The sequence below is a fragment of the Echinops telfairi genome, unplaced genomic scaffold (assembly GCF_000313985.2).
Source record: "Echinops telfairi isolate 266 unplaced genomic scaffold, ASM31398v2 ScPeMD7_31;HRSCAF=116, whole genome shotgun sequence".
NCBI lineage: Eukaryota > Metazoa > Chordata > Mammalia > Afrosoricida > Tenrecidae > Echinops > Echinops telfairi.
The window spans coordinates 31,135,751-31,141,383 of NW_022103928.1; positions in this window are offsets into that span (position 1 = coordinate 31,135,751).

A 5,633-nucleotide genomic window follows, 5' to 3' on the forward strand; every position below is an offset into this window, starting at 1 on the left:
TGCCCAATGCCAAAGTTCTTGGGCCTCTTCCCAAACAACCTTCTTGGCTGCCTGTTCTTGACGACCGCAGGTGCTGGCGCCACTTTCTTGCCCTTGCCTTTCTGTCCTTTGGGCATCTTGGCTTGCTAGACTCTTCTTGTAAATTTTTTGTCATCCCTCCTTATGCCTGTGAGCATGTACCCTTAGTTCATTCTTCCCCATACAAACCTCACTCCCCTCTTTAGGGAACATTCTAGTATCCTGCCTGGGTGCTACCGTGTCTCCCTATTCAAGAACCTCTCATTCTTTCTTCTTAGCTTTCTCTTCTGACATGGAGTAAGACCAGTGCTTTGTTATGATACAGTCAATTGGTCATAAAGAGAGATGAAGTTGGAGACATGCTATAACATTGTGTGAAATAAGTCAGCCACAATATGACAGTTATTGTATGATCTCACTTATATGAAATAGGCAAAGATATAGAGCCTTGGTGGCACTGTGGTTAAGTGCTCCACTGCTAACTGAAAGATCAGCAGTTCGAATCACAGGTGATATGGCAGTATGTACCTGAGAAATTACAGCCGGACTCCAAACTAATTTGAACAGGTTCCTTCATGGCCAGGGAGGCAAAATCAGAACAGACCTGAAAGTTTAAAATTGGAGTGATCAGGAATGGTAACCAGAATGGAAAACCATATAGATTGAAGCCCCTGGCATGAGAAACATGAATGAGGTGCAGTGAGCCTCTCCAGGGGCCTGATGGGTAATGCTGGATTATTAGTAGAACTATAGAGAGTAACACACATTGAAACAGCTCAGTTGCCATCACCTTGATCCTGGCACTATGGAGATTTGGTTTCTTGGCCATGCACATGCTGATATGCTTTCGAAAATGGAGATTAAGTTTCTTGCAGTATTCCAACCACTGATTTTTTCCTGTTCTGAGCAGTGCTGCAGTTCACCCAAATGTTATAAATGGGGGCCGCTCTGATGCCATTTAGGAGGCCAGAACTAACGCAGCTTGAACCAGTTCAAAGCCTTAGACTACAGCCCGGGAAGCCCCATGGGTCAAATCCACCTTATCAGGTCCCTATTGGTCCAAAGTTTATAAATGGTGTGAGGGAGGGGAAAGGAGAGTCACTACTGAAGGAACACTAAGTTACTGGTGGGAGAGTAGGATAACTCAGAAACAGACAGCGGAGTTAGTCGCACAGCACTCTGAATATTACCAATGTCACCAAGGTGTACATGAATACATGTTGAATTGGCAAACCTTGTGTTATATATGAAGGCGCTTCAGAAAGTATGTGGAAATATCATTATCTTTTAATTGCATCTTTTCCATGAATTTTATGAAGACCTGTAATAAGGTTGTTTTTGTTTTGTTTTGTTTTTGTAATAAGCTTTTACTAGAGTGAAACAATTGTTTGAAATTGAGAAGCATAACTGTCTTAGGCCGGGTTGGCTAGAGAAACAAATCCAGGGACAGTCATCTATGCATAAGAAAGAGGTTTATATCAGGAAGTAATAATAAATCAAGCAAACATCCCAGCCCAGTCCAGATCAAGTCCATAAATCTAATACTAGTCCATAAGTCCCTCTTCAGACGCAGCAGCCACATGGACTGATGCAGAATGCAGGTGGGTGCAGTCCTGGGGATCCAATGGCAGGGGCCGCATCACAGGGCTCTGGTAGGTCTCAGAGTGACTCGCCCGCAGGAAGGTGAAAGCAGAGAGAGAAAGGGACTGACCTCCAGAGAGCCATTTGTCTCCGTAGCACCTACAAAGGAGGTCATCAAGCTGCAACCTGGTTGACAGGTGAAACTCCATATCTTCTTACAGATGCCACATTGGCACAAGAAAACCTAACTATCATGAGGAAGGGAGGGGGCTATGAGGAGCTGCTAACAAAGAAAATGTTTTGAAAATGATGATGACAACAAATGTACAAATGTGCTTGACAAGATGGATGGATGGATGGACTGTGATAAGAGCTGTACGAGCCCCCAATAAAATGACAGGGAAAAAAAGAAAACCTATCACCCAAACCAAACATCGACTGACTCATAGCAACCCTGTAGGGCAGGAAAGAACTTCCCCTGTGAGTTTCCGAGCCTCGTACTCTTTACAAGACTAGAACGCCTCGCCTCATCTTCCTCCCTCAGAACGGCTGATGGTTTCAAACTGCTGGCCTTACAGTTCACGGCCCAAGCCACAACCCATGATGTTACCAGGGCTCCTCAAAGTACATGCAAGTATGGCAAAATGTTCATGTGTGAAGTGGTGGATAAATGGGTGCTTAGTGTAAATTTCTCTCACCTTCTAAAAAAATTCATAATAAGATATAGGCAGGTATCTTAGCTATCTAGGGTTGCTGCAAGTGGGTAACTGGAACAAAGAGAAAACGTATGTTCTCGCCGCTCAGAAGGCGAGAAGTGCAAATGCAGGGCGCCGGCTCCAAGGGAAGGCTTTTTCTTTCTGTGAGCTCAGAGGAAAGGCCTGGTCTTCGCTCAGCCTCGGTAGGCCCAGCATTCCTTGAGAATCTCCGTGCGTTGTGGCAGCAAGTTTCTCTCGGAAGGAGTTTCACAGCACAGAAGCCCCAGGTCCGAAGGACGCGTGCTACACTTGTGGCTCTTTGTCCTTGGTGGTGGTGGAGGCTCACCTCTGCTCACTTCTCTCCCCTTTATCACTCCTTACATGAAAGGTGTTGAAGGCCAGACTGGAGGGAAACTTTTTTCATCACATCAAGAGCATCCCACTCTTAATCATTTCTCAAGTGGCTTGCCACAGATTATACTGTGAGGGATCACCAATAAACGTCACATTACAACATTACATAACTGCCAAGCCAGAGACTCATGGCCCAGCCAAATTGATGTGTATTGGAGGGGGAGGGGGGAAGGAGAGACGCAATTCGATCCAAGACAGAAGGGAAATCAACTTACAACTTTAAAAAGTCAATTGCACAATCTCTCATCCATAGTTTGAAAATTTAAAGAGCTCTGGGGAAAAATAAAATTTGTGGTAATGTTGGCATAAAACGTGACCTGAACTGAGAGGATGGGTAGTGGAGCTACATGACTGCCGGCTGATTGAGAGCATTCATCTGTTTCAGTGCAGAAATGCCAATGGCTTTGATTGCAAGGGGCTCTGCACAATGTAGGGGGGACCATGTGGTATCCAATTTACAAGTAAATTCTGAGTTATCTCTTAAAAATCATCAGCAAAGGCTTATTGTTGTTGTCGAAACACTGCCCAATCCTGCACCATCTTCCCAACTGTTCCTATGTTTGAGGCCAGTGTTGCAGTCCTGGGAGACAATTTCCTATCCCCGACCCGATGACTGTGTAGATATATAAGGGGAGAAGAAGAGGCTGGAATGACCCCAGGTTTCTCCTTTAAACATTCATCCTTTCTTGGCTCCGTCTTTTAACAATTATTGATTGAGCACCTGCTATGTGCCAAACACTACTCATTCAGAGAACACAGTGGTGAATAAGACAAATGATGATTAAGTGCTATGGATGAAATCAAACAAGGCACTGTGGCTGAGTGACTGGCGAAGGGAAGAAAGGTATCAATTAAGGAAGACGCATTGAGCTGACAAAGACACAATAACCACCAGCCACGCGAAGAACCCGCGCCACTTGGCTGTCAGTTTGTCGTACTGTGGTGGCTTTTGTGTTGCTGTGATGCTAAAAGCTGTGTCACTGACATTTCACATACCAGCAGGGTCACCCAAAGCAAACAGGTTTCAGACTAAGAACAGACTATGAAGAAAGACTAGACTATCCGTTTCAGAGGGATTAGCCGCTGAAACCCTATGCATAGCATGGAAACATTGTCAGTTACTGAAAACCTCACGCTTAGCAGCAGGCCATTGTCAGAGAGAGTGCCAGAAGACGAGCCTCTCGGGTCAGAAGGCGCTCAATACACGACTGAGGAAGAGCTGCCGTCTCAAGGTGCAGTCCACCATAATGACGTGGGTGAAATAAATCCTTCACAGTAAAGCCTTCGAGGCCTTCATTTGCTGATGGGGCATAATTCAAATGATTAAAACAACAACAACAACAAACCACAGCTTCAAACACCAATTAATAATTGGAACTTGGAATGTACAAAGTATGAATCTAGGAAAATTGGAAGCCATCTATTCTGGGTGTTAGTGAACTGAAATGGACGCTATTGGCCATTTTGAATCAGGAAATCATGTGATTTCTATACTATGCTGGGAATGAAGCCGTCAAGAGGAATGGTGCTGCATTCATAGTCAAAAAGAACAAGCTAAGATCTATGTTGAAGTAGAAAGCTGTCTGTGATAGGATGATGCCTATCCTCATGCAAGGCAATTCAATCAATAGAACTATTATTCAAATTTATGCACCAACCACTAAGGCCAGTGATGCAAAAATTGAAGAATTCTACAGTCTTTAGTCTGAAATTGATCAAGCATGCAATCAAGATACATTGATAATTATTATCAGTTGGAAGCAAATTTGGGGAACACAGAGGAAGGGACAGTAGTTAGAAAATATGGCCTCGGTGATAGAAATTAAGCTGGAACCCGGAGATCGCATGATAGAATTTTGCAAGACCATCGACTTCATCCTCTATACCTTATTTTTTTGGTTTTTGGATGAACTCTCACATATACATTCTTTTCTTTTTTTTCATATACCTTTTTTCAACAACACAAACATTGGCTATAAATGTGGATTTCTCCAGATGAAATACACAGAAATCAAATTGACTATATCTGTGAGAAGAGACCACAGAAAAGCTCAACAGCGGTAGCTAAAATGAAGTCATGGTCCGACTGTGAAACATGTCATCAATTGCTCATATTTAAGTTCAGGTAAAGTTGAGGAAAATGAAAACAACTCCACAAGAGGCAAAATATGACCCACCTGAATGTCAAGGACTTCTCAGAACAGACTTGACACAATGAACACAACAGAAGACCAGATGAGCTGTGAGATGACTTCAAGAACATCATTCAGGAAAAAAACAAGAGGTCATAAAAAGACAGGAAAGAAAAGATCAAAGTGGATGTCAGAAGAGACTCTGAAATTTGCTCTTAATCATAGAGTATTAAAGCAAATGAAAGAAACAATGCAGAGAGCTGAACAAAACATTTCAAAGGACACCTTGAGAAGACAAAGTAAAATATTATAAAGAAATGTGCAAAGACCTAGAGTTAGAAAACCAAAAAGGAAGAACATGCTCAAAATATCGTAAACTGAAAGAACTGAAGAAAAAAATTAAGCCTTGAGTTGCAGTATTGCAAGATTCTATGGGGAAAATATTAAATGATACAGGAAGTATCCAAAGATCTAAAGATTACACAGTCATTGAACCAAAATGGACTAGTGGACATTCAACCATTTCAAGAGGCAGTACATGAGCAAGAACCAATGGTTCTGAAGGCACTGGAAGTATTAGCCAAAAGCCATTCCATGATGCTCACCTTCCTGACATGATCGCTGAAGACAAAGTGGGAGCATAAGCAAATGTGGTGAAATCTGATGGCGCCTGGTTATCAAAAGATATAACATTTGGGGTCTTAAAGGCTTGAAGTTAAACAAGTAGCCATCTAGCTGAGAAGCAACAAAGCCCACATGGAAGAAGATCACCGGCCTGTCTGATCATGAAGTG